At 49.6% G+C, this 19,443-nt stretch overlaps 1 protein-coding gene and 1 non-coding gene across 2 annotated transcripts in view; one reads left to right on the plus strand and one right to left on the minus strand.

Annotated features, from left to right (window-relative positions):
• CAMTA1 (calmodulin binding transcription activator 1) overlaps nucleotides 1-19,443 on the minus strand; it is a 965,206-nt gene that overhangs the window by 327,555 nt on the left and 618,208 nt on the right. The window lies entirely within an intron of this gene.
• TRNAG-UCC (transfer RNA glycine (anticodon UCC)) lies at nucleotides 11,482-11,554 on the plus strand. The gene has a single exon. It is a non-coding gene; the product is annotated as a tRNA-Gly (tRNA).

Raw genomic sequence — 19,443 nt, forward strand, 5'->3', positions numbered from 1 at the left:
TGAGGAAACGGGGTAAACCGTCACAGGATCAGGCATCCGGCAAGGAGAGAGACCTGATCGGCCATGTCCCACCTGCCCCAAGCTGTGGGGTCCACTGTGATAGTTGACTGTGGATGCGCATCCCTGGGAGAGCAGCCCTCTGCCTCACTGGTCCTTAACTTCTTATCCTCCACCCTGGAGTGAGTGCTAAGTCACTTCAGTCATGCCCAACTCTTTGCAACCCTATGGACTGTAGCCTGCCAGGCTCCTCTGTCCATGGGATTTTCCAGGCAAGAATACTGGAGTGGGTTGCCATGTTCTCCTCCAGGGGATCTTCCCAACCCAGGGACCAAACCTGCATCTCTTATGTCTCCTGCACTGCCAGGTGGGTTCTTTTCCACAAGGGCCACCTGGGAAGCCTCCTCCACCCTGGACCTCCTGCCTAATGGCACCAACGTGGTGATTAACATGAACTCAGGCAGCTGGGCCCGGTTGTGCTGCATCACTCTTCCAATGGCTTCACACCAATTAATCCTCCCCGTGGCCCAAGGCAGGGCTGCCATGGTCTCCAGTTCACAGACTGGGATCTTGAGGCCCAGGGACTTTAAGTGACTTACCCGAGGTGGGACCACAGAGTCCTAGTCCCTGGGCTCAGCCACGGTGCACACCGTCTGCTTACAAACAGCCAGCACATATGCAGCATTTGGGGTACCCGGTCATGATTCTAAGGGGTGCTCAGGGTCCCCCGATGAAGGCAAGGGGAGAACAAGAAAAACCCAATGGTTCTCCCAGGTGGTGGCGAGAAACAGTTGGGCCTTTATCCCCAAGGAGCACCTGTGAACAGAGTCCTGATCTCCCCAGGAAGTGTCCCAGGAGTCCTCAGAGAACTGGGTGCTCAGTCCCCAGGGTGCTCCAGGCTCAAATCTGGGACAACGCTCGGACCCGACCCATGGGTTGTAGCCAAAGCCCCTCTGCCCACCTGGCTGAGGGCCTGCCCTGAGGCCCTGCTGCGCAGACTGATTCATCCTGGAATGTTCTAACACCACCAGCTAGGAGGCGCAAAGCTTGTGCCAATTTGGTTCTGAAAACTGTTGACATTTGGACCATGCAGTAACATGCATGGATTTCCAGGAGACTGAACAGTGAGCAGAAGTTTGTCAACAGAGCTCTGCAAATAAGCTGGGTCAAGGGCTTGGGGCACATGCAAGGTGGGGTGTGAGAAAGGGATGCCTTCCCAGCCACGTACTTAACTCACTCATTCATTATGGTAGCTCCAGAGTGCCACATGCTATTGAAGGCCCTGGGGATATGCAGCAAACCCGCCCAGACCCCAGGAAGCTCCACCGTAGTGGAGACAGTAAACAAACAAGAGGATGAAGAGAATCCAGAAGGTAATGAACGCCATGGAGAAGAAGAGACAGGGCAGGGGACGGGCAGTGCTGATGGGAGGGCAGGGGCTGATTTGGCACAGAGGCCCCTCCACCGAGGGGCCCTCTGAGCAGCCCTCGGAAGGAAGAAGATGGGGAAGAATAAGCTGGGTACTCCAGTACCCAGAGACAGAGTAGCCAATGTGAGAGCCCCAAGGAGGGACATGGCTGGACAGAGAAGACCAGGGACTTACGTCTGCAGGTGGGGCCCAATGCTGGAAGGCTCTGCAGGCACAGTGATGCTGTGGGCCCTCCTGAGCTGCAGAGCCATCCTGTGACTTCTGAGCAGAGAAGTGACATGAGCTGATGCCTGCCGTGATATAAGTAGACCATGGGGGGCCAGTGGTGGAAACGGCAGCTGCAGGGATGAACCAGAGAAACACGACAGGAGAGGGCTCCAGAATGAGAGAAGTCTGAGGGTGAGACACTTGGAAGGAAAGAAGCACAGTGGGATTTGCTGATGGATGGGAGGTGACACAGAGAGGAAGGGAGGAAATGTGTCAAGGATATGATGCCTGTGTTTTTGGCCAAACACCTGGAGAGTTGGAGTTGTCATTTTCTGCTTCAGGGAAAACTGCAAGAAGAGGCATGGTGGGAGGCGGGCAGGGGCCTGGGGGCTGAGTGTGCACTAGTTTAGGCTTGATACATAAGCATTCAGTGGGGAGGTTGATTACACACTCAGGTTTGAGTCTAGACTTCAGGGGTGAAGCGAAGGTCTGGAAAGGGCCTGGGAGTCAACGCTTACATGTGACATTGAAAACCTTGAGACTGAGTGAGCTCATCCAGAGTGTGTGTGCAAATGGTGAGAAGGTCAGCAAGGGAGCCCTGCATGAAGCCAGCCAAGGAGACTTCCAAGGGGCCACCAGCAGGTGAGAGGTTAACCAGGATGTCGTGGAGTCCTGGGAACAGAGGGAAGAGAGCATTTCAAGAATGCGGACGTTGATGGGTGGTGTGGAGTGAGTGCTATAGACTGTGGGATGAGGGCTGCAGACGGAGCTCTGAGTGTGGGGTCGCAGAGGCCACTGGTGACCATGACATGGGAGCCATTGCAGTGCTTTGAGCCAGCAGTGACCTGATCCCACTTGCACCTGAAGACCAGTCTGGCTTGGTGTTAAGAACTGATGGACAGGGTGCAGGAGGACAGTGGCCAGACTCAGACACCCATGGACATAAAGAACCAACAGGTTCACTGACAAGGGGGGATGAGGGCAGCAGAGGAGAGGAGATGAGGATGGTGCCTAGGTGCTTGGCCTCAGAGCCTGGGAGGATGGAGTTGCCGCCGACCAAAGGCTGGGTCTGAGCAGGTGTGGCGGAGGGAAGGGTCAGGACAGACAACATTTGAGATATTTGACTAGAAGGCCAAGTGCAGCTGTGGAGCGGACAGTTAAATGGACAATGGAATGTTCAGGAGAGAGGTCTGAGCAAGGATAGAAATGGGAGACACCGGCATAGAGACAGCGTTTCACATCTGGGGTGGCAGGAGGTCCCCAGGAAGAGTGCTGATGTGATAGGATAGTTATACAGGTAGCTATGGAAGTCCCAATAGGGGCCCATAGATAAAGAGGGAAACCTAGGGAACTTTGGGAGACTGTTGTAAGTTAACATTCACTCAAGAAATCTATTGGAACGTCACAGAATGAAGCAGGCTTTCTTAACTAGAAAGCCATAAAAAAAAAAAAAAAGCCACGAGATATGCCCCAGCCCATTAGGTGAAAGAAAAATGCCATCACCCTTCTACTGATGTGAATAAGCACTATGATATTTGGGGCTTCCCTGGTGGCTCAGTCAGTAAAGAATCTGCCTGCCATGCAGGAGACCCTGGTTCGATTTGTGGGTGGGGAAGATCCCCTGGAGAAGGAAATGGCAACCCACTCCAGTATTCTTGCCTGGAAATCCCATGGACAGAGGAGCCTAGAGGGCTATAGTCCATGGTGTTGTGAAAGAGTTGGGCACGACTTAGCGACTAAACAGCAACAACCCTAGTTTGACCTGACAGGGTCAGACCCTCTCCCGCCTGATAGAAAGGAGGACTGAGTGCGTAAGCCTCACATCTGCTGGAGCCAGGTGGTCTTTTCCCCGGCCCCTGTCCTTTGACTGTAAAATCATAACCCACTTAATTCTCAGGGCAGAGCTCCGTCGCCCCCACCTGCATCTCTTACAAGCATCCTATAATAATAAACCTATTTCTTGCCTATCGCTTTCCTCTCACTGAATTCCTCCTGCACCAGGACACAAAGAACCTGAGACTCAGTATGTCCAGACACCAGGTGGAGAGTGATCCTAATTTAAAAATTGTGGGTTGGAGTCCCAAGCAGCATTAGGGTTTTGGGCAGGTTTGAGTCCAGGTACAGGGTTCAAGTCCCAGTCTGAGGAGAATGGCTTCAGATGGAGCAGCAAGTGAGCTCTGGGCACCCCACCTGCTGTCAAGAGTCAGGAGAAAGGATCCTGAAAAACAGTGACCGGAGAGGTAGGAGCAAGGCCAGGAGAAAGTGGTGTCACCAAGTTAGGGCAGTGAATCAAGAGACTGGGCGATGGACAATGTCAAAGCCTCCAAGATGGACTGAGAGATGACAAATGCTATTGGGAGGGAGGGGCAAGAGGGAGGACCCAGGTCTTCAGACTTGGTTTTCTAAATTATGGCAAAAAGCTGACCTTGTTCTATGATGATTTTTCACTTGACCTTATTTGAATCCTAACATGGATCAAGGTTCCCTCTCTTCACCAGCACTTCCTAGCAAACAAAGGCCATCGAGATCAGCTACTGTCAAGGGTGGCCTCAGCCTTCAAAATTATCCCTGTCATCAATAAAATCTCCTTCACTTGAGGCCTTTAATTTAATTTCCTGAAATGGCAACCCACTCCAGTACTCTTGCCTGGAAAATTCCATGGACTGAGAATCCTGGTAGGCTCCAGTCCATGGGGTCACAAAGAGTCAGACACGACTGAGCAACTTCACTTTCACTTTCAATTCTTTAAAGGGTAGTGATTCTCATCAAGTCAATGAGCTGCCTTGAGTGACCGGAGCATGGGCACCAAATGCAGTGGATGCAGGCCCACCCAGGACTGGAGCTCAAGTGCACGGCCCACCAGAATGCAGGAGAGATGCAGAGAGGGCTGGGAAGATCTAGAAACGCCCCTGTACCAATTCAGTCCTGTCCTTACCCGATTCCACCTTACTGAGGAAGTTGACTGTATTTCCTGTTCACTTGGAAATCAGTTGAAATGTATGCTTTCTACTTTCCTTCAAGGAGGAGAAAGCTGTGAGATAAAAAGCTCTGGCCACATCCTCTGCCCTTTGTTGAAACACGAAGCTTTGAGTCACCTTCCCCATCAAAGCCCCTGTCCCAAGGCAGCGGCCGAGCTCCCACAGGCGGGGCATCAGCTCCTTCCTGGGCTTTTTCATGACCAGGTCCAGGTTCAGCCCTCAGACCAGCTGGGAAAGTTCCTTGAGCTTAGAATGTCATGCTATGATGTGACTGAAACCAAAATGCTTGGGGGCCCCTCCCCAGGTGCTCTGGAGAGAAACCTGGGCAGGGGAGTTAGATGTTCCCCTCTGAGAAGAAAAGTTATTTATTTCTCACTTGAAAGCTAAACAAGGTGTCCCCATCTCATCCTGGACAAAATGCTTCACTTCTGACTTCATGACCTTGCGCAGGTGCACACGACCTTGGGTAGGTGAGTTAGCCTCTGAGCCTATTTCCTCCCATGGAGACAGTAATCACTTCTCCCCACATGCTGCTGGGAGGGGTCAATGCTATCTTGCCGAGTGTCGAGCACGCACTTGGCCCAGGTGATGGTCACTCAGCGTCAGCCTTCAGTATTGCTGTAGCCTGGGAAGCACGTGGGACCCTGTAAGCGGAGGACCTCGGCAGGTGGGGTCCTCACGCTTGTCCTTTCCTACCAGGGAAGCCTGGGTGTCCTTCCCCAGACTGTGCAGTGGAAGGACTGGGGGCTGGTGGTCACAGGAGGTGGACTGGTGACCGCAGGGGTGGGGATGGCAGTCTTTCCCGAGGAAGGACAGGGAGACTAGGAATCTCCAGATGTCTTGGGCTAACAGGGGGCTCCCCCTGGAGGCGGAGCTTGCAGACACAAGCTGCCCGTCTTCCCCACCGGCCCCTCCTGCTCCCCTCTGTTCTCCATCCGCGAATACCAGGAGATGAAGAGTAGTTCCAGCCTACTGCCTCTCAGTCCATTGGCCTGTCTCCCTCTCCAGCTCCTGGTAGCTCAAGGCTGGGAGCGTGGAGTCACTGGGCTCATGAAGCTCCTCCCCCCAGGCTGCCATCATCACTCTTTGGCGAGAAGGCCATGAGCAGGCACTTGGGGGAACTTAATTACTACCCATTGAGGGCTCACACTAAAGTCCTGGCTGTGCACCTACCCGGGCCCATTACTGGAAGGGAGAGTGGGCCATGGGACCATGTCTCAGGAGGAGATTCTAGCCAGACAGAGGTGCCACTTATGATGGCTCCCCCCATGCCCTCCCTGCCTCCCAGTGGCCTCCTGTGATGCTTCCATGAGGGGCTGAGGGGCACAGAACATAAAGACACTGATGAAAGAAGAAGCCAGGATGAGAGAGAGTGAGGGCTGAACAGATCTGCTCTGATTTCTCTCTGTGCCACTTGCGATCATCTGGTGTAAAGGGGACCCTGATGGCCCAGAGGAGCACCAAACTCTGCCCCCTGACTGGCCTCCTTGGGCAGAGCAGGGATGGACAGAGTGGATTCTAGAGTGTCACCCAGGAGCCTCACAGCCCTGATTCTGACTTTCTGTGAGGGCCAGGATCTCTGGCTGTCTCCTTGTCATCACTGGATGCCACCTGGGTCCTCTGTGGATGAAGACAAGTCCTCCTCTGGGAGGTAGGGCCATCTGTTCTAAATGCAGGGATAACCCAAGGCAAAATGGGATGTAGACTAAGACGGTCCTGGCTCCTTCCCTTCCGTGGGGGCCATCTCCTGCCCGTAATGCCCTACAAGGGCCTCACTTGGCCAGATACACACCCACATCAGACTCCCCGTGGCCCCGGAGTCCAGCTCTGAAGGTATCTGTTCCCTCTCCCTGAGTTACTACCCCAGCAGCCCCGCCTACCAGCAGGTGCTTGATGATAATTAGGCAAGAACACATTATTGAAAACCTATGTGTGTGATTGTGCAGCAAAGTCACCAAAATCCGTTCAGAAGAGTTTGCTCGACCAACCTGTCTTCAGTGAATCAGTGTTTAGCAATCATATAATAACAGCCTTCCAGGTGCCATCACAGGGCTTCCCTGGTGGCTCAGCTGGTAAAGAATCCACCTGCAATGCGGGAGACCTGGATTCGATCCCTGGGCTGGGAAGATCCCCTGGAGAAGGGAAAGGCTACCCACTCCAGTATTCTGGTCTGGAGAATTCCATGGACTGTATAGTCCATGGGGTCGCAAAGAGTCGGACACAACTGAGCGACTTTCACTCACAAGTGCCATCACAAACCCAGCTGGGTTTAAAGTGGGAACAAGTTCCAGGGGCAGCTGGTTGGAGCCTGAGATTCACAAGTGACAAGTGCCTCCCTCTTGGTTAATCCAACTCAAACCCCCAACTCTCAGGCAGGTGTACTTGCTGAGGGGCTAGTTTCTGCACAAATAACTCAGAGATAAAACCAAAGAAGAGTCATGTGCGGTTGTCTGAAAAGTCCACACACCAAAGAACTGCAGCCGTTGCTGGGGCAACAGCGGGCTGCCTGGTCAGCCCCGTGTGAGCATGAGCGCGTGGTCACACAGGAGGGGGGCACTGGAAAGTGGGGGGAAAGAGGCAAAACCAAGGGCACTGCTGACAACTCCAAGGGCACCTTCCTAATGCCATCGGTAAAAGAATATTTCACACCCTCCCTGCTCCTGGCTATGCGTCTCAGACACAATAGCATCTGGGCTTACGTTCCATCTTCTGGGAACACTCAGTGCTAGTTAACTGCAGTACAAATTGGCTCCCTACAGTCTCTTCCTTCCTTGCCAGATTCTGGGGCCGGGGGGGCCTGGGGCTCGGAGACCATGAATGCTGGGTCATGCTTCCCGAGGCCATCCCCTCCATGGCCAAGGTCTCTGCATAGACCATGTCCTGGGGGTTCCCTTTCTCATCGTCCTGGTCCAAAGGGATCTGGAGATGGGACCATATTTGCAGGTCATGGGGGGAATGGGCACGACCAAGCCAGTTCTGCTGCAGAAGCCCCAGCTCTGCACTCAGGCAGGACCCTCCACCCTGACAGCTGAACCTCTGTCCTGGCTGCTCTCCAAACCTCACAATGCAGTTCTGGGGTGAGGAGCGCTGGTGGTCAAGTCCACTATCAACTGCAAACAGTCCCCACCAGCAGGGAGCTTTGTACGGAGAGACACTCCCTCCCGGCCCCTGCAGCTGGGAGGTGCCATATCAGCCAGCACCCCGTTCTCACCCAACTTGAGTCACGCTTGTTACACCTCAGACCCCCAGCTCAGGGCTAATTCTGTCCTGTTGTTCATGGAAGCCTCACACACACCCATGGTAGTGTTCTCCCCATTTACAGATTAGATAATCTGTAAGTGAGGCTCAGCAAAAAGAACTCACACGTCCAAGGTCAAAGCCTGTTGTAAGTGAGGCATCAAGCTCTGAGGCCCTCCTTGGGGACCCCAGGTCTACTGTTTCAGGGACATCAGACTCCACTGTGGAGTCAGGAGGTGGCACTGGCTGGTGCAGAAGCTTCATGAAGGCTACGGCCAATAACCCCCAATAGCAACTCTCACCTCTCAACTGCAGTGAGTACCAGATATATATGCAGTGAGTACCAGTACTGCACAATTGCACTGATCTCACACACTAGCAAAGTAATGCTCAAAATTCTCCAAGTGAGACTTCAACAATACGTGAACCGAGAACTTCCAGATGTTCAAGCTGGATTTAGAAACAGCAGAAGAACCAAAGATCAAATTGCCAACATCCGCTGGATCATAGAAAAAGCAAGTGAGTTCCAGAAAAACATCTACTTCTGCTTTACTGACGATGCCAAAGCCTTTGACTGTGTGGATCACGACAAACTGTGGAAAATTCTTGAAGAGATGGGAATACTAGACCATTTTACCTGCCTCCTAAGAAATCTGTATGCTGATCAAGAAGCAACAGTTAGAACTGGACATGGAACAATGGACTGGTTCCAAATGGGAAAGGAATATGTCAAGGCTGAATACCATCCCCCTACTTACTTAACTTATATGCAAAGTACATCATGAGAAATGCCAGGCTAGATGAAGCACAAGCTCGAATCAAGATTGCCTGAAGAAATATCAATAACCTCATATATGCAGATGACACCACCAGAAAGTGAAGAGGAACTAAAGAGCCTTTTGATGAAAGTGAAAGAGGAGAGTGAATAAGCTGGTTTAAAACTTAGGATTCAAAAAACCAAGATCATGGCATCTGGTCCCATCACTTCATGGCAAATAGATGGGGAAGCAATGGAAACAGTGACAGACTTTATTTTCTTGGGCTCCAAAATCACTGCAGATAGAGACTTCAGTCATGAAATTAAGAAAAGCTATGACCAACCTAGAGAGCATATTAAAAAGCAGAGACATTACTTTTCGACAAAGGTCAGTCTAGTCAAAGCTATGGTTTTTCCAGTAGTATGGATGTGAGAGTTGGACCATAAAGAAAGCTGAGCGTCAAATAATTGATGTTTTTGAACTGTATGTTGGAGAAGACTCTTGAGAGTCCCTTGCAAGTAGATCAAACCAGTCATTGCAGGCAGATTCTTTACCAACTGAGCTATCAAGGAAGCCCTAAAGGAAATCAGTGCTGAATATTCATTGGAAGTACTGATGCCAAAGCTGAAGCTTCAATACTTTGGCCACCTGATGAGAAGAACTGACTCACTGGAAAAGACCCTGATGCTGGGAAAAATTGAAGGCAGCAGGAGAATGGGACAACAGAGGATGAGATAGTTGGATGGCATCACCGACTTGATGGACATGAGTTTGACCAAGCTCCTGGAGTTGGTGATGGACAGGGAAGCCTGGCGTGCTATAGACCACAAGGTTGCAAAGAGTCGGAGACGATGGAGCGACTGAACGGAATTGAATTGATGAAGTTCAGTGCTGCCCCATCTTTAGGATATTTTTACCTCAGCTCAATTGTAAAATTAACGGATAAATTATTATTGTACTAAAAAGACTTTTATTTTATGCTGATCGTTAAGGAGGGAGGCTTCACACTCCAGCCTGGTTACAGAGACCTGAAATTGCTTATATTAATCTCCTTGTTCTGCAGGAATGGACTCTCTCAAAATGTGTTTTAAATTGTTTTCCAGTGGAAGGGAAGGCTATGAGGAGGGGGTGCTGGTGGCTAAGAGTGGCTCTACATTTCCAATAGGAAACCCTTAGCAAGACTCCTGGGAGACCCTGTGGGGAGCCAGGGCCCTCAGTCCAGGATGGGGTCCCTGGAGACCCTCCAGCACAACTTCCCCCAACCAGACAACACAGATGGCGCTGTAGCACTTCCAATCCGAGAGCTCACGTTCTCCATCAGCTTCATGCCCAGCAGCAGGCCGACCTCATGGGTGAGCAGACAGAGGGCTGTCGCTGCCCCAGGGTGCCCACCATCCTCTTGGGAAATCAGAAAAGGTCATCTATACCAGGGGATGTTGGAAGCCAGTCTCTAAATCCATGTGGAATTGCTCAGAGTGCCATGGGGAGCATTGCAGGCGCCCTTTGGAGAGGCAAAGTAGAAGGGTAAGAGCCACACAGCAAAAGCAACAGGAGAAGGAACAACCTGAGGACAGGCTCAGAAACTGGACTGGGATGTGCCCATGGGCCAGGGGAACCACAGACTGGACCAGAGCACAGCATGTATTGAGGAGAAGTGAGATGAGATAGGTCAAAACGACGACATCAGATAAGGTAGGCATCAGGTCAATGAGCAAAAAATGAGGCCAAAGAGACACTTTATGATGTTAAAGGCTGCCATTCCCAGTGAAGATACAACTGTTAGAGGCCAAATTGAAAAAACAGCAACCTTAATAAAGCGGAAATTAAAGAAGATGAGTGGAAAAGTAGAAACACACTAATGACAGAAGACTGTAATTCTCTTGCTCAGTCTAAGATAGATAAAGGAGACAGAAATATGTGAGAACAGAAACATAGAAGACTTAGCAAGATCAATCGCAATTATTGAAGAGAAATATTACAAATGAGTCATTACCCTCTGACCCAGCAAGCCCGTTTCTGGAATTTATTCTTCAGATATATTCAGAGTACAAAATGACACATGCAGAGAACTATGCAGTAATGTTTCTTGCAGCAAAATATTAGAAACAATAATACATTATGGTACCAGTACACACTGGAGTATTATGCTGTATTAGAAAGAATTAAAAGGGGAAAAAAGAACAAGGAAATTCTCTATGTACCGTGGAAAACGTTTTCTGGGATTCATCATTGTAAACCAAAGGTCCCTCATGGTGAATAAATAAATGGGCAAGAAGTGTAAGAAAGTGGGAAAGTAAGCATACATGGGCTTCCCAGGTGGCGTTAATGGTAATGAACCCGCCTGCCAGTGCAGGAGACACAAGAGATACAAGTCCCATCCCTGGGTTGGGAAGATCCCCTGGAGTAAGAAACGGCAACCTACTCCAGTATTCTTGCCTGAAAAATTCCATGGGCAGAGAGCCTGGCAGGCAACAGTCCATGGGACCACAAAGCATCAGACCCAATGAGTGAGCACAAGTAGTATATACTTGCAGCTGTACACAGAAATGTTGGAATAATACAATAAAATCAATACAGCTTTGATCAAAATCAAAATGTCACTTTGAATTTTGAGCCATATGAATACGTGAATGTGCTGGCAGAACAGTGACCAACTAAACATGCCCATGTCCTAGTCCTTGGAACTCATGACTATGTACTTCCTGGCAGAAGGGCTTCAGCATATGGGAACAGAGTTAAGGACCTTGAGATGAGATGGTTACCCTAGGTCATCCAGGCGGGCCCCAGATAATCTCATGCATCTTTAAAAGCAGAGACTCTCCCACACTGGGGTGAGAGGGAGCTGTGACTGCAGAAGAAGAACCAGAGAGAGACGTCCCTGGTGGTCCAGAGGTTAGGACTCTGTGCTTCCACTGCAGGGGGCCCAGGTTCAAACCCTGGCTGGGGATCGTAAGATCCCACATACCATGTGATAAGACCAAAAAAACCCTGAAAACAACAGACAAATATGCAAACAAAAAACCTCTCTGAGGAGAGAAGAAGGGTCAGAGAGATGCAACCCGGGTGGCTGTGAGGATGGAGGAAGGGGCTAGGAGCCAAGGACTGTGGGCACCTCTGGAAGCTGGAAAAGGTAGAGTTTCCTTTAGAGCCTCCCACCCTGCCCACTCCTTGATTTTAGCCCAGTGAGATCTATATCAGACAACCGACTTCCACAACTTTGAGATATAAGTATATGTGGCTTTAAGCCATTACCTTTTTGATAACTTGTGGCAGCAGTTACAATTTATATAATAAATTAATAATTCATTTCAATAAATTATTTATTAATAAATAATAAACATTTATAAATAGATAATTAACACAATTAATTATTTTAAAAAATTAAATTGAAAGCATCAAGAAGACTTTTTTGGCTTGTCCTTGGCTGATGGTGAGAAGTCCCACCTTGGTGGGTCAAGGTTGAGTGGGTGCCCAGCTTGCAGTCCTGCCCTTACCTCGACATCCCAGGAAAGCCCATCTCGTGTTCTCCCAAGGACCTGTGGACAGGGTGAGAGCCAGGAGTTCAGATACCCCAGGCGAGGAGTGGCCCTGAGAGGGTGCGGTCCTCGGAAACAACCTTGTCCGGTGGACAGCTCTCACACCCTGTGACCACTTGGCAAGAGAGGCCAGGTTTAATGGGGAGGCAAGTTTGTTGCTGCAGAGTTAGAAACTGTGCTTTGTTCAGACAGGTTTTGAAAGTCTGCCTGGAGGGCCTGCTGATGGCCAGGACAGGAGAGAGTTAGTGACTCACAGCCTGGCTGGGCCCAGAAGGTGCCCACAGGTTCGTCCCGCCCAGACTCTCTTTGGAAAAGCCAGTGCAGAGCTGCAGCAGGAAGGTCAGGGAATGTGGCCGAGGCTTCCAGGGAGGCTGGGAGCCTGGGGTCGTGGGGGGCAGCCCTGGTCAGCACAGTGTCTGGAGGCAGTTCTGACCATGGTTAGGGCAGATGGCAACAGGCCTGGGTGGAGGGGTCAAAAATGGAGCGGCCTAGGGCTGGTGGGGGGGGTACCCAGAGTGCCCAGGTCATGGGGAGAAGGGAGGAAGAGCCTCATGGGACTTGTAAGCTGGAGTTTTAGTTCCTAAACCAGAGAAGCAAACACCATCATCATCGGGTTTGACTTGCAGCCCAGGTGTCAGCATGGACCTAAACACTGTGACAGGGAGCCTTGCCCCCACTGCCCTTATGTCATCATCTGCTTGTGACTGGGAGCTGTCATTCTCACCCAGAGGCCTCTGGGGGCATAAGGGTCTGGCCAGATGACTGTAGTACCAGAGCTTTGGGGTCATGACCAGCTTCCATTCATCCTTAAAGGCCTAGTGTCACCTCCTCCAGGAAGTCTTCCTGAGGAACTTTCCTCTCCCCTATCCTCAAGGCAATGGCAACCCACTCCAGTACTCTTGCCTGGAAAATCCCATGGACGGAGGAGCCTGGTGGGCTGCAGTCCATGGGGTCTCGAAGAGTAGGACACGACTGAGTGACTTCACTTTCACTTTTCACTTTCATGCATTGAGGAAGGAAATGGCAGCCCACTCCAGTATTCTTGCCTGGAGAATCCCAGTGACGGCGGAGCCTGGTGGGCTGCCGTCTAAAGGGTTGCACAGAGTCGGACACGACTGAAGCGACTTAGCAGCAGCAGCAGCAGCAGTATCCTCCCTACAACCACCTGCAGAGATCTCTACCATTAGGCTTATCCACAGTTACTTTTGTGTCTGCCTCCCTCACTAGGTTATGAGCTTCTGTAGAATTAATATGACTTACCATTCCTTTTAGTATCGCCAATACCTAGCATAGTACCTGGCACAAAACACGTGGTCACTCACCTATTCATTTATTCTCTAAGCACTTACTCTGTGCCGGGGACTATTCTGTGAATGAAAGAATCATGAATGGATGCTCGTTTGCCTACTTCATTCCCACGATAGACGATGCTTTGAAAACATTTCCTACTGACAGGGTCCAGGCAAAGGTGCTGTCTGTGTGAGGGGCCACTCGGGCGACTGGTGGGACCACTTGCAAGCTTGGTGTGATGGGTTCTGGACTTCACTTCTTGTCCAGTTTTAACAATGAGGTCGTGAGCAGCACCCCAGCTCCCCCAGTTCTCACTCCCCATGCTCTTCACGCTGATGCTCACTGCCAGTCTAGCAAAATATCCTCCCAAGCTTACTTCAAGCCTCACAGAAAGGAGAGGAAGGGGAAGCTGGGAACCCCAGGAGAGTCAGGGCATCACTCATCACAGCTGAGGCCCCACCCTGACCAGGGCAGCTGAGGGGACTGTGACCTCAGAAAGGAATCTGATGTCCTCCTAATGCCTGTGGTTTGGAGGGCATGATGGATCACCAATACCAATGAGAATGGAGCACCAGCGGTCAACTGTCGCCGGGAGGCCTGCTGAGGTGGATGGTGAGGAGGGAGGGCTCCCAGGGTCTCCAGATGGGCAGAAGAGAAAGGTGATGGAGAGGGTGCCCTTGGGTGGGGGCCGGGCACAAAGAAGGGAGTCCCCACCATGGTCTAAGCCTGCCTGAGAGAGTGGCTGGAGGCAACTGTATTCACTCCCGCACACCTATGCCCTCTGAGATGCAAATAATAACAGCTGGATTAGAGGAAAAAATGAAAACGACTTGATCTCAATCATGTGAGACCACTCACGCCCAAGAGCTGAGGCCCCTGCCACCTTAGTCCTTCATCTTTAATGCTCCTGGGAACAATAGTATAGCAGGTGACTCCACCGTTGTTCTAGAGAGAGGAGAACTACAGACAGAGACTGGTGACTCAGAGTCAGGTGTCAGAGTGATAACCAAGGGACTCAGCTCCAGGCTCTGCTCCTGGTGCCAAGGAGACAGCCCGTGTGGGGCAGGGATACTGCACGTGGAGCCAGAAAGAACTGAATTCAGCTCAATACACAACAACCAGAAATCAATCACATTTCTACATGAAGGCAATGCACACCTAGAAATGGGTAAAAAATCAGTATCATTTATGATAGCAACAAAAATATACCCAAACATTAGGAATAAACCCAGCAAAATATGTGATTTATATGCTGAAAACTACAAAAAGCTGGTGAAAGAAATCAGAAAAGACCAAAATCATTGGAGACATAGTCTATGCTGATAAATTGAACTACAATTCTACATCTACTGACTACATCAGTAGTGTTAAGATGCTAATTCTTTCCAAACAAATCTATAGATTCAATGCAATCTCAATCAAGTTCCCAGCAGGATTTTCATTTTGGAGAAATCAACAAACTGATTCTAAAACTTCTATGGAAACACAAAGGAAGTGGAATTGTTGAAGCAATTTTGAAAAAGAAGAATGAAGTTGGAAGACACACACTACCTAATTTTAAGACTTACTATAAAACCGCAGCAATCAAGACAACATGGAATTGGCAAAAGTACAGATATCAATAAGTAGAGTCCAGAAATAGAACTATCCATATATGGTCAACTGATTTTCAACAAGAGTGCAGAGGCAATTCAATGGGGAAAGGACAATCATTTCAATAAAAGGTGCTGGAAAAACTGGATATCTATAAGCAAAAAAAAAAAAAAGAACAACAACCCTGGCCCATACCTCATACTGCATACAAATATTAATGCAAAATAGATCATAGACATAAAACCCCAAACTAGTAAAAGCAAAGAAAATTCTTGTGATCTCAAGTGAGGCAAAGACAGCTTCAATAAGGTTTCACAAGCATGATTCATAAAAGAACAAGTTGATAAATTTGATTTCATCAAAAATAAGAATGAACATCTGTTCTTTGAAAGACACTGTTAAAAGAGTAAAATAAGTCAGACTAGGAGAAAATATTTGCAAATCACATATATGATCAAGGACTGATAGCTAGAAAGTATAAGGAACTCTCAAAACTCAACAGTTAAAAAAAATAAGAAAGCAAACAACCCATGGAAAAATGGGCAATAATAATCTGAACAGACATCCTCCAAGTAGGTATATGTATGGCCAATAAGCATAAGAAAAGATGCTCAACATGACTAATCACTGTTGTTGTTTAGTCATTAAGTTGTGTCCAACTCTTTTGCAACCTGTAACCTACCATGGACTATAACCCACCAGGATCCTCTGTTCATGGGATTTCCCAGGCAAGAATACCAGAGTGGGTTACCTTTTCCTTCTCCAGGGTATCTTCCCAACCCAGGGATATAAGCCAATCTCTTGCATTGGCAGGAGGATTCTTTATCACTGAACCAGGGAAGCCCCTTCACTGGTCATTAGGGAAATACAAATTAAAATCACAGTGAAATACTAACTACCAAATATCTATTGGAATCACTCAAAAAATGACAATACCAAATGCTGGCAAGGATATGGAGAAACCACAATTCTGATACACTGCTGATGGACACATGAAATGGCAATCTTTTTGGGAAACAGTTTGGCTGTTTCTTAGAGTTAAACAAATTTACCAGATGATCCAGCAATTTCACTCTTAGGAATTTACCCTAGAGAAATAAAAACTTACGTTTACACAAAAACCTGTGTATGGATGCTTATAGTCCATTACTTGTAATAGCACCAAGCTTGAAACTGCTCAGATATCCTTCAATAGGCAAATGGATCAATGAACTGCTGTGTATCTGTACCATGGAATACCTACCACTTATAAAACAAAGGAATCAACTGTTGATACACGCAACCACGTGCATGAGACTCACGATCATTATGCTCAGTGGAAGAAGCCACACTCAGACGGCTACATTCCATATGGTTCCTTCATAAGGGGCTTTGGAAGAGGCAAGGCTATGGGGACTTTAAATACATCAGGGGTTGGGATGTAGGGAGGGCTTGAGACCCAGGGACATTTCTTGAGGTGATGAAAAAGTTCTATTTCTTTCTTTTTTTTTTATCCCAGATTCTTAATTGCCTTTTTTGTACAAAATTAGGGTTTTGGAATTTCTGTTTTTAAAAATATATTTTATTTTGCCTATGTCGGGTCTTAGTTGATACGCTTTGGCTTCTCTGGAAGCCCAACTTCTCTGGAGTTGTGGAGTGCTCTGGAGCCTGTGGGCTCAGTAGTTGTAGCTTGCAGGCCTTTGTGGGATCTTAATTCCCTGACCGGGGATCGAACCCATGTCCTCTGAATTGGAAGGCAGATTCTTAACCACTGGACCACCAAGGAAGTCCCAAAGCTCTATGTCTTGATTGTCGTGGTAATGACAAGGCTCCATGCATGTGCTAAAGCTCTCAGGACTAAACACAGGGAGCGGGGGTTGGTTTCTTGTATGTTCTTGAGATAGGCAGGAGACCAAGAATTTCCAGGCCATGTGACTTGGGGCAGGGGTCTTTCTGAGCAGCAGTTTCCTTATCTGTATAAAGGGGATAGTAAAATAACTTAGGGACTGCCAAGGATCAGCTAAAGGTGTGCCTATGTGCTCTGAGTAAAGGGTTCCATGAAACATCTAGATACTTGAATGCAGGAAACTTTCCTCAGCACCAGGGAACCAGCTGGACATGCCACCCAGCTCCTTCCCATGAGGGAGCCCAGAAGTGACCATCTTGAGAGGAATGGCCACTCCGTCCTGGCGGCCCGGGCAGTGTTAAGATGTCTGACCCAGACCCAGCCCAGACAAAGGTTCTCTGCAGTATATGACACCATCAGTCTGCAGGCTACTCATTCCTAACAGGAGCTTGTGAGGAAGATTTGCTCTTTTTCTTTATAAACTTGGTGGGGGTGGGGTGGGGACTGGTTTACAGTCATCCCTCATTCTTTCTTTGGTACTGAGTGTTCACCAGTACCAGGGTGGTGCCCCTGCCAGAAACTTGTCATAGATGGGTGTCTATGTTAACTGTGCTTTCTTATTTTCTGTATTCTTGAGGCTCTGGCATCTGGGTCCCTGATGACCTGACATGGGAGGGACTTGCCCCTCCAGGTCTAGCTAATTCTTGTATAGCACAGGAGTGTGCCTTTCATATGCAAACCAATCAGTCCAGGGCCCATCCTGAGAACCACCTCCTCTCTATGGCTCCAGGAAGCAATACTCCTTTGCCTTAATCATCCCAGGGTCAGCACCAGACAGCTTGGACAGTCCTCCACCCAGAGTCCACTGAAATTACTCAAACTGGCCAATCCTGAGCCTGCTTACCCTGCCTCACTGATTCCTTCCAGTGGAAACCGTAATAAAGGCTCTTGTCCACATTTTCCTCCTGCTCCTTTCTTCTGACCAGCCCTGGTGCTTCCCCACGTGGCCCTGCACTGCATCCTGATTCGAGGTGCCCAAGAGTACAAGCTTCTCTACCACAGTCATTTCTGTGTCTGCATGACCTACGGTGCCTGATTAAAACAGAACTTGGAAACACATTAAAACAACATCTAGAGAGTAATCAACAGATACAGGCATTATTATCGCTTCCATTTTGTACAGAGGGGAACTGAGGCCCAGAGAAATCATCTGCAGTGTCCCAGGGCTGGTGAGGAGTAGGGTCATTCTCAGAGCCTCGGTGTCTGCTTCCCAAAGCTGTACCTGCTCCTGCTGCTGGCTCCATGGATGGCCATGGTGTGTGTCACACAAGGAGTGACACCCACCACCTGGATGCAGGTGGAATGCCAGAAGGAGGCTGGTGTGAAGTGTGGGGCTAGGGGGCCCACCTGCAGAGTCCTCAGAGTGCATGGGGGAGGGGTGGGAAGGAACCAACACAGTACAATCCTCAGACTTTTGGCTCTGCCAGAGCTGCACCATAGGTAAGAGGCAGGTAAAGGTGAGTGAGTCCCTAATTCAGGGCTGCCGGCCAGGCAGTAGGTAAGTCTACACAAGTTATGCAGATGCTGAAACAGTGGGTGGTGATCAACAGTGCCCGTGTGCTAAGTTAGTTCCCTGAACTTGGAAAGCAAAACTCCTGCCGACATGGATCCCCTCAACTGACCTCGACTGACCCCACCCTGACTCCTCCCATCTGGACTGAGCATCCTGTCTTCTCCTCCAAGACTTGAGACGTCCCCAAGTTTCTCCTACATGCATCCCCTCTTCCCTTGGTCTCAACCTCACCCTGGTGTTTAGATTCCATACTTTCCTATCTGGACCACTGTGAGGGGCTTCTGTCACCTCCTGGAGAACAGGTTTTCCTACCCTGGCTCTCACCCCCCACACACACACATGCTAAGTATTGATTACCCACCCACCAGTTGCCCACACATGTCTCACTGGAGCCTCATCCAGGGCAAATCGGCAGAGAAGCTAGGGTGGTGCTCAGCCAGAGGCACTCAGGTAGAGTTACACACCTAACCTTCCTGCTCAGCCTGGGTCAGGTGGTATCTGGGAGCCACTCCTCTCTGATATCTCTCCACTCTGGTCAAAGAGCTGGCTGCTTACAAGAGGTGCCAAGGGAACATGTTGGATGTGCTGACAGCAACGATCTGGACCCCTGAGCCCTCTGGGGCCCAAAGAGAACCAGCAGGGGCTACAGGAGGGAATGCAGGCTGAGATCAGAAGGAAGTGACCCCAAAGGGACAGGCTGAAAAGGACGGAGCCAGGAGCCACAGGCCAGGGGAGAAGAGGCTTGGGGTTAGGAGAGCTTCTTCTTCAGGAGACTGAAGGACCATCTCATACTAGAGTAGATGCCAGGGAAGCCCCAAGGGGCCAAAGTGTGCAACACAGGCTGAGCAGCCGCATAGAGTCCCCAACCCTCCCGTCCTTCATTTGGCCCGCCTCTACCTCCTTTTTCACTCATGGAGCACCTGTCCAGCGCTGTGAAGCTCCGGGCCTGGCACTGGCCCCACCCTGGCCCCACATGCAGGCCTAGGCAGACAGAAAAGCCCAGGTCCAGGGCACACTGCC

Source organism: Dama dama, chromosome 14 (assembly GCF_033118175.1).
Source record: "Dama dama isolate Ldn47 chromosome 14, ASM3311817v1, whole genome shotgun sequence".
Classification (NCBI taxonomy): domain Eukaryota; kingdom Metazoa; phylum Chordata; class Mammalia; order Artiodactyla; family Cervidae; genus Dama; species Dama dama.